Source organism: Parasteatoda tepidariorum, chromosome 10, assembly GCF_043381705.1.
Source record: "Parasteatoda tepidariorum isolate YZ-2023 chromosome 10, CAS_Ptep_4.0, whole genome shotgun sequence".
In the NCBI taxonomy this organism is placed as follows: Eukaryota; Metazoa; Arthropoda; class Arachnida; order Araneae; family Theridiidae; genus Parasteatoda; species Parasteatoda tepidariorum.
This window is the reverse complement of record NC_092213.1, coordinates 67,313,379-67,323,783: the sequence shown is the minus strand read 5'-3', so window position 1 is coordinate 67,323,783 and position 10,405 is coordinate 67,313,379.

Below are 10,405 nucleotides of genomic sequence, written 5' to 3'. Positions count from 1 at the left end.
GAGAGCTGATATATATATAGATAGATAGATAGATAGATAGATAGATAGATAGATATAAAAATTATTTTTAAAACTTCTTAATAGTTTTATGCTAAATATAGAAAAAATTAACATTACGTACACAAAAACAAAAAAAAATTTAATTAACTCTGTTGCCATGAACTTCTGTATAATTATTTTCGACATACCGTAACCTATTTTGAAATTCTTCAATATCTTAATTTATAGTCCCGGGATTTAAAATAATAACTTAATGTATAGGCTATAGCCATGAGAGACTCTCCGTAAATCAGATTCACACTATTTTGGACGACACCGTAAAATATACCCTCAACCTCTTGAAAAATATTCTGAAACATTCGATCGAATAATACCAGCCGACCATTAGAAAAGGGTGTAAAAATAATACTTCTGGTGTATCCCAGAATTTCCGTCTCCTCTCAACTGAGGTCGTAAATTTAAGTTGAGATTTAATGGGCCTGACGTCCTAAAGGAGCCCTAAAAATCTCGGATCTTTTAGCTTTATTTTTATATTTCGCGTCGTTTTGAAGCGCCAAAAGTTATATTAATTGGTATATTAATAAAAACCATGACTGAGAAGCGTAATTTTTCGTGGAAAAAATATTAATATATTGTTGTAAGATTGTGGATTTTCTTTTAACTCATTATACACTGCCAAAAATATTGTAATAATGTTTAAAAAAGAATTCCTTTCTAAAAAGGTGGTAATACAGAAATATATCAGTAATCTATATACTAAGTAGATATTTCTTTCTTTAATTTATCATTTTAGCTTAGAAAAAGTATTGTGCATTGACTTCAAACCAAGAAAAAAGTATATTTAGGTATTATTATTTAGTTTATATTATTAGTAGGACTAAAAATTAAGTAGACAAAATAAGTAAATAAATAATTAAAAAATGAATTAATTAATTAGTGATAAAAATGAAATACTTATAAGACCGTCTCTATAATGTCCCATATTTAGCAACATTTTTGACCACTTCCTCCCTTTTACCTCAAAGAGACACATTTCACTATACCTTCTTCCCCCATTTTTGCCGTTTTTAAACGTCAAAAATTTTAAATTTTTTATTTCCTTTAATTATTATATTTTTAAATATTATAATTCAAGAAGGGAGGTCAATTCTAAGGAGCTATTTTCTCTTGTGCGTCACACATTCGTTCATTTGATCATTATTCATCAATTTTATTCGTTAATTGTAAGCACAGAAGTTAATAAATTCTGTTATTTATAAGCGCAATTGTTCAAATTTAATTCTTTGCAATGAGTAAAATGTTGAAAATCTCACCTACATTTCCACCGAAAAAATAGTCTTTAAAAGCAAATTAATGTTTGCTAATAAGCTAAGTGAATTTCTTTTTATAAATCAATCTCAATTCGAAAAATATTTTAACATCACATAAATAGAAAAAAAAAATGGCCTTATAAAAGGCTTAATTTTGCTTCGCGTAATTTTCCAAAGTATAAAGAAGCTATTACTTATATCAATAATTGTATTAACTTTTTTTTAATATTTTATAACCACCGTTGAACAGCCGACCAATATTTGGGTTTACGACTACTAATGCTCGTAGCCTTGTAATTTTGAACCTAATCCAGAAGACAAGGGAACTCTTCGATCAAGTATTAGAAAAAATTTTACCTTCGTGGAGAACTTTTTGATGGAACTGATCCGCATTTGCGCTACATGGTGAGGAAGACCCCGAGAACCTCCCACGGTTAGCCTAACGGCAAGGGGACTCTAATCAGGGCCGCCTCGAAAGAAGCCGCCTCCTTCTTTCGAGGCGGCCTTGCTCTAATCCATGATCTGTCTACCACTGAGGATAGTTTACGTCAGCACTGTGGTAGCTGCAAGCTGGAAGCGGAATTCGTATCGACCAGCCATCGCTTGGATTCGAACCCGGTTCACCTCATTGGAAGGCCAACGCTCTCTCCCCTGAGCTATCGCGGCTCAATTGTGTTAACTGTTGAGAATGATTTCGCTCTTTATTGTAATGAGGATAGCAAAATATCTGATGGGTAGAGGTAGAAAATTCACAAGAGACTATCGCGCCAACTATTCGTTCTACAATAAATATTTCACGAAATTATCTTTCGCCTGGTAAGTGGTCTGGAGAATAGAATAAAACTAAGTATGCAAAAAAAAAAAAAAAAAAAAAAAAATGGGAACATAGAATAAGTTTGTTTGGAGCTAAACATTATCACAAACACTGGATTACTTTTTAATATACTCCAATCCCGCAGTGGTTAACCACTTTGATAAGCCTGAATAAAAACCGAGGGAGCGCGGTATCAGTTCTCGTTAAACTGCTCTACCGTAAAGTGCTTTACTTCGCACAGGTCGTTTGGCTGCCACTACGGGGGAATCATCTCCTTTGCAGAGCTTCAAAATTCTGATGGCGTGTCTTCGGATCATCGTCAGAGATGTTTCCTAGAGCGTCGAAAAGATACCATTATGCAGCTTTAGTACAATGTAAATAAAGTACTTTCATTGCTTAATACATTCCAAATTTTCTAAAAGTGTATCGAAAAACCAAATTCAGTACTTATCTCTATTTTTTACTTAACTAGGAGGATTTTTTATTTCACTTTCTTATTGCACCAAACCCCGTAATTCTTTCTCATACATCACTACTTATTTCTCCTTAAATATCAATATTTTCCGCAAAGCACGGAACAGCCTGGTTTCAAAATAAACAATTATAGTAACTTTTTATAAGAACAATTTGTTAATGTGTTAATCGTAGCGAAATGATGATTACCTAAACGTGAAAAATAACTATCTGTACTTGAAGAAAAAAATTAACCAATGAACTACAAATTGCGAAAACTCAATCAGAAGAAATAAATGAGAAATAAATTTACTTGTTAAAAAGACTTATAGCGATTCGAACTTTCTTGATCACTATTTATTAATTAATTAATTATTTTTATTTAGAAAAAATTCCAAAATGAGTGTCAAGATTTATTTCTAGTAACATGTAATCGCTCTACCCCTCTTTCTATTTTTGATAGATTTTTACTGGAGCACGAGCTTATAAAATGAAGAAATAAAATTCTTGCGAGGAAAAAATAAATTTTCTATAACAATGGATAAATAATCAATATTTAAAGAATTTTTTACGTATTATTTATCATAAATCTGTAGATTAAAAATATATCTTGAACAAGTAGAGAAAAAATTTGTTACATTAATTACAAAACNCGTAATTCTTTCTCATACATCATTGCTTCTTTCTCCTTAAATATCAATATTTTCCGCAAAGCAAAGAACACCCTGGTTTCAAAGTAAACAATTATAGTAACTTTTGTATAAGAACAATTTGTTAATATGTTAATCGTAGCGAAATGATGATTACCTAAAAGGGAAAAATAACTATCTGTACTTGAAAAAAAAATTAACCAATGGAATACAAATTGTGAAAACTCAATCAGAAGAAATAAATGAGAAATAAATTTACTTGTTAAAAAGACTTATAGCGATTCGAACTTTTTTGATCACTATTTATTAATTAAATAATTATTTTTATTTAGAAAAAATTCCTAAATGAGTGTTAAGATTTATTTCCAGTAACATGCAATCTCTCTACCCCTCTTTCTACTTTTGATAGATTTTTACCGGAGCACGAGCGTATAAAAGGAAGAAATAAAGATCTTGAGAGAGAAAAATAAATTTTCTATAACAATGGAAAATAATCAATATTTAAAGAATTTTTTTCTGAAAAAAAAAACGTAAAAAATCACTTAAATTAGCAACAACTTTCGGACGAATAAGAATTTTGAACATATAGGAATTTTTGAACAAAGTATTTCTCTCCTTAAAATTATAATACGAAATGGTCCTATCAGTACATCAAATTTCAACTCTATAATTGTATTTTAACGAACAATCAATCAACCAATATGTTTTTTTCTCAATATATATAATTACAAGTTAAACAGTTAGTAATTCTAGAACTAATAATGAAATCGGAATTTTTATTTTATCGAACTTCTTGTACAGATTTTACAGTTTAACATTTTAAGTCTTTTAGACTTACAGCAGCAGAAAAAAAAACAACAAAAAGAGGAAAGAGAGCACTTAAAATTGGAATTATTTTCAACTCTGAAGTTATATTCTGCTGTCTGTAAAATTTTTTAAAACGAGTTTAACAGATACTAATTTTCGAAGAAATTATCAAATGCTAATCTTTTTTATTCAATATTTATACATATTACATATAACATTCAACAATAATAGACGGGAATCTATTATTTACGTATTATTTATCATAAATCTATAGATTAAAAATATGTCTTGAACAAGTAGAGAAAAAATTAGTTACATTATTTACAAAAAAGCATATTTGAAACGAATTACATTCGCATCATTATTTAATTAAATTTTGCCGCCTGAAAAATCTAAAGAATGCAGTGAAATACTAATGGTATCTAATATTACATTTAAGTAATTGAATTACGCGTATGGAATGTTTACGCTCTTAATTGTAATGAAAAAATCTGATTGGTTTAGATAGAAAAATCCTCGACAGACTACCGCGCGACATTCTTTCTAAATTTCTCCCAGAATTGTCTTTCGCCTAATGAATGGTCTGATGCATAGAATAAGATCGCGCATGTGAGAAAAAGAGAACATAGAATAAGTAGTCTGGAGCTGATCTTTATCACTAACTCTGGATCACTCTTCAATGGAAGATATATTCGGCAAGAAGAAAAAAAAGTGCACAAGGAAAAAATTAATAACTCCAATTAAGGGCAAGACAAATACGGTGGTCTCTCGAAGTCTTGATTTCAGTCGCAGTTCCGGCCAAAAGGCTTCTATCGGTGGCCGTGTATATTCGTTTGGCGATTGTTCATTATTTGAACATTCGTCGTTGTCCAGAGGTCGATAACCACCAAGCAAAAAATGAATAAAAACGATGTGTTTTGTGAAGTGTGGTTTGTCGATTTGAAAGGTTTTTGAAGCTGATTGTTGATAATTTATTTGCCCATTTGTAAAATGTGTTTTCTAAACTTCCTCCTTTGCCAAGACAATATTCAAAATGAAGATGAAAAGCGAGGATTTTCTCTAGTCAAGCGTGAAAGCAGCATTTGAATAAAAGATAATAGTGTGGCAGTTTCTTCCGTTTATTTAGTTTATTATTATTTTTTTTTATTTTCGTGTGCTTGTAGATTTAGAAGCAAAGTCTTAAATAATTTTACGTTGAAATCTTATTAAAAAGCTTTGCTTTTAAGACTTGAAATATATACCATACAAAAGATTTTTTCTTTCTTCGATACACTTCAATATCGCAGATAGAAATACGGAAAAATTATTTTTTAATGCACTGTTAGAATTTTTATTCTAAATGTATGGTAAAATAGGCGGGAGAAATCTGTTCATCTGATTAACCGCAAAGTTTTCTATAAAAAACATTTATTACCTTTACTGTTTTTCAACCATTTACAACTAGCATGGTTTTAAAACCGTAAAAAAGGAAATTAAACTGGGCTTTAGAGATAGTTCAGAAGCTTTATGGCACTATCATCTATGTGTGAATGAGAATATCATATTCATATAGTCCAGGGTAACAAATTGGTGAGTGCAGGTCGCTTGAAACTCTTTATGTGTGTTGAAAGGAATGGAGAAATATTGTGGTGTCAATGTTGGAACTTGAATCCCCCGTTCTATAGCGCATGAGATTTACAAATTAGTCATCGCGGCAGTTTTGTGTCTGATTTCGTAACTTAAAATATCGTCTGAACTAATTAATTGACATATTTGAGGTCACTTTCTCAAACCATTAAGATTGAGTCCTAGAACGCAAAGATCCGATCATTAGATCAAAAGTTTCCTTGGGCGGTCCGTTTTCTGCTCACTGTACGATAAATATAACGAAAAACAGAGTGTTTAAATTGTCCCTAATACAGATGTTGCACAAGCTACCTGTCCTAATGTAGTTCTTGACATGAATAACAAGATCTAATTTAGATTTCAGAGTTTTATCATTTTCTTATCTTACGAACGTCACATCAAAAAACTAGGTTTGAACTCGATGACAACCATTTAAGATAATGTCACGATGAAGTGTGATCCTCCAAATTCCTCCGACAGAGATGTTAAAAAGAAATGATCTGGCAACACCAGATTAGAAAAGATAAGTTACATACGCATATCTGCCCACATCTGCGCTTTTTTCAGGAAAGTTTTTCTAACTGGTACTTAATTGTGTTAATCGTAATTTGTTAATCGTGTGCAGATTTTTAAAAATCACGTCAGTATCGAAAAACAAATTATATCAATTGGTTACTAAGCTATCAAGATATATGTTTTAATTATTCATGTACGATGATAGTAAAAATCATTTTAGATCAAAAATTTAAAAATGAAATATCAAGTTTTCAGAAATGAAATATTAAGATATAAATTTTGCTATCTTTTTAAATGTAAAAATAAAATCCTCTCCAAAAATCGGACCTGACAACTTTTATCCTATCTGAGGAAATATTAAATACTACATACCCTCCCCAGTGGTAATGAAAGATTAATTGAAATGCATTTGTAAATTGCAACTGCACCGGATTTGACGAAATATTTTTAAAAACGGTAGAGAACTAACATTTTCAAAATTTGTGTTAAATTTGCCAATTATTTACAGGCTCACCATGGTTTTAATGTACTATAGTGGCATATTACGTAAGAACGAAGTTTAAGTTATTTTAAGTTTAGTATTTTTCATTTCAAGCCATTTTCCCACCACTTTTAAGTATCATATGAAATACAACTTTATTGTAGTTATCTAGTGGTAACACTTTTAATGAATGGGCATACATATTTTTATTCATCAAGTTTAACTATTTAAATCACTACCAATATTATTAAAACTTCTGTAGAGAGTGGAGCAGTACGCGTCCCTACAAATGCATTGTTTCAGATCGAAATATTTCTCACATGTCTTTGTCTATTCGATATAAATACAAAGACAGATAAATGAATTATTTAAATTACAACTTTTTATTTATTTGAAAAAAAAGAAGAAGAAAAACCATGAGAAATAGATGAAATTACGTTTACTAATACTCAGTCATAAATTGCAGTCTATGCATGATACAATTTATATGTAAAAAACGGTAGTACATATTTGTTTACATCAAGCGAATATTTTTTTCTATCATTTTAACTTTAAAAAACACTTGACTTTAACTTCAAATCAAAATACAAATAAGAATAAAAAAATATTGGAAAAATATTCTTTTAAGCTGTTTACATCTATTCCTAATAATTATTTCGCTATTTCTTATTAACTAAATTATTTTATTATTTTAAAAGTTTTAATGAAAATTTATTGTGTCGTTTTTAATAATCGTTTATTGTATCATTTTTTAAATTGTTTTAAATCCCAAGAAATTGAAGCTGTGAGATATTACCTGGTTAAAAACTTTATTCACTTCAAAAATATAAAACTAGGAAATAACAGTTGACAAGTTTCAAGAGCTCAAAAACAGGAGTCCATTTTCAAGACTTGCCAGACTTGAATGAGAAGAAACAAAGGTGATTTGAAATACATGTGGTTTTTCTCTCTCTCGGCAACTGTGGTTTTTCTAGATTTGTTTAGCACTTTTATTTTTTTTTTTTCCTTCTTCGTTGGCAACTTTACATTCTACATTTCAAATCACTTTTGTTTCGTTTCATTCACGTCTGACAAGTCTTGAAAATGAGTGCCTGTTTTTGAGTGCTTAAAAAATGTCGAGTGTTATTTCTTATTTATATATTTTTGAAACTTTTAATCAAGTTAAATCAATTGTATCGTATTCTTTACATTTTTGAAAAATCATCCCTAAACTAGTAAACGCTAGCGCAAGGCATAATTTAAAATAAATAAATAAATAAAATTATCCAGCGATTTGCCATTAGCTAAAAAAAATGTTTTAATTGTAGAGCCAGTGCACTAACTTCACGGTGAATAACCTAACTCTAAAGTTAAAGATTAGATCTTGTTTACCTGCCATGTAAAATTCCGTTATTGATCTCGCCTATGGAAGGGTGGTAAACTAACCCCTAATTTTCGGTCAAATATTCTTTTGTTCCATTCCCCCCTTCTTCTTTTATCTGTCGGAACTGTTGAAAGTGCAAAAAACACAAACCCCTGTGGTCCAGTGACCCAGCGGTACAAGTGAAAGTAGATGGATTCACAATTTAGGCAGACGATTTTTAGACACTCCCACCCTTTTCTCTTTTACTTTTTTTTCCAACCGAACACCCCCGTCTGGCGAAAACGACTTGGCGTCGGGGCGGGGTAGTCCTGCATTGACGGATGACAAAAGGTTAAAGAGACAAACGAAAACTAAAGCACAGGTAGGCAGGTAAACTCTTGCCGCTGCACCCTCTCTATGCAGACGATGACTTAAGAACTCATTTTAAAAAAATCAGGCGGATTTGTATTTGAAAACGAACGACTAAAGAATAGTTAATTTTGAATGGTAATGAGATGAAAGCGATAAAATTATACTTTTAATTTTGCAAAATATTTGCGTTTACAATATTTGGTCATAACATCTTTCATTATTTAAATAAATGATGTTTATGTATTCTTTAAATCATTAAAAGATTTGGGTGTGTCAACTGATAAAAAATAGATTAAATTTTGAATCTGTACATTCAAATTAATATATATATATATATGTAGTTAAATTTTTATTGTCTATATTCTGATATACAAGGATTCTGATAAATATGTCGTAGGCTAATTATTATTATTATTATTATTATTTAAATACAACTGGTGTTGAACAGCCGACTTAATTTTGACGGAAACAGCCAACTCCGTAGCCTTTTTTTTTAACCCAACCCAGAAGACAAGAAAACTTTTTGGAAAACCATTGGGCAAACTAGTTATCTTAGAGTACTTTTTAATGTAACTAAGCCTCATTACCGTTACATGAAGACGGAAACCATGAAAACCTTCCACAGTTAGCACGACAGCAAAAGGATTTTAACCCATGGTCTGGTCATTGAAAAACTTGATATTTTGCAAACAGCCATTAATTTTTTTTCTTTTTCGATAGTCATGAGGCTAATTGGAAATGTATCGAGCGCCTTCTAATTAGACTGATACTTTTTAGGCTTATTGTTGTGAGCCTACATGCTGTTTGGCTTGTTAGAAAATCTGCCATTCATTTCTCAATTTGTCTGATTTTTTTTCAGGCAGTTTAGAATAAGCCCAGAGAAGGAAGGGCATATTGGTCAATAATCATTTAGTGAATAACCTTATTAAAAGTTTATAGTAATATAGCAATAAGCTTAATCAAGCTCAGTCAGATAGGGTAATTCTATAATTCCTAATTACTTTAAATCGATATAAACTGATTATAATAAGCTTAAAAATATCAAGCAGAATAGAATGTAATGAAAATACAATTAGCCTGTTTCATCGCAATATGACATTGACATTTGCAGAGACAGATTTTTCAATTAGTATACGACTTTTACACGCTTTAGCCCACAGCTTTCAGGGAAAAAGTGTAAAAAATGCATTTACTTTGTAATACAATTCCATGAGCTAAATAAACTTAAAAGAGAAAATTTTACGATGTTCAGGAAAAATCTGCTTGGAAACGATAAGCAGCAATTTGGTATGAACAGGGAAAAATGAAAAAATTCCGTTAAAACCCTTTTTTTAAATGCTTGGCAATGGAGAAAGTGCAAAATTTAACAATCGTTTTTTTTCTTTTCTTTTTCGTTCTTTAGAAAATTTCCTATAAACAAAAATCCTCCATAAAAAAAAAAAAAAAAAAAAAAAAAAAAAAAAAAAACGAAGTACTTTAAATAAATTGTATTCCCGATAATCGGCTATGCTATCCTATAACGCATTAAAGCTTAAATGTGCTAATTAATTAATGCAAACTATATTTTAATCTACAAAACGAGATCGCAAACCAAACTTTATTTAAAAATTCGATTTTTTTTTCTCTCCCAATTTTGATTTTTGACCCTCAAAATATAAACAACCGAAACTTGAAAAATATTGTTACAATAGTTAATTTAGAATCGCGGTTAAAATTTCCAGTCCCATAAAAATAATCTAACGTTTTGCTTACTAATAACTCTAAAATCGAATTTTTTTATGAGCTTCATAAGTTCGTTTTCTATACAGAAATAAAACGTGCAAAATCATCCAAAAATAGAAAGATCAAAAGTGTTCACTCTGAGGAGTACTTGATTAAGTGCAATTTCATGGAAACAAAACAACTAAATAGAATCTCAGATTAAGACAGTATGTTTAAATACGGTTCTTTGTGTTGCCTTTACAGAACTCTCTAACTATAACTTCTCGTTGCGATTCCTCCGAAAGTTCATTATTTTAAATATTATGTTTTAGAAAAATATAATTAAGAACCATG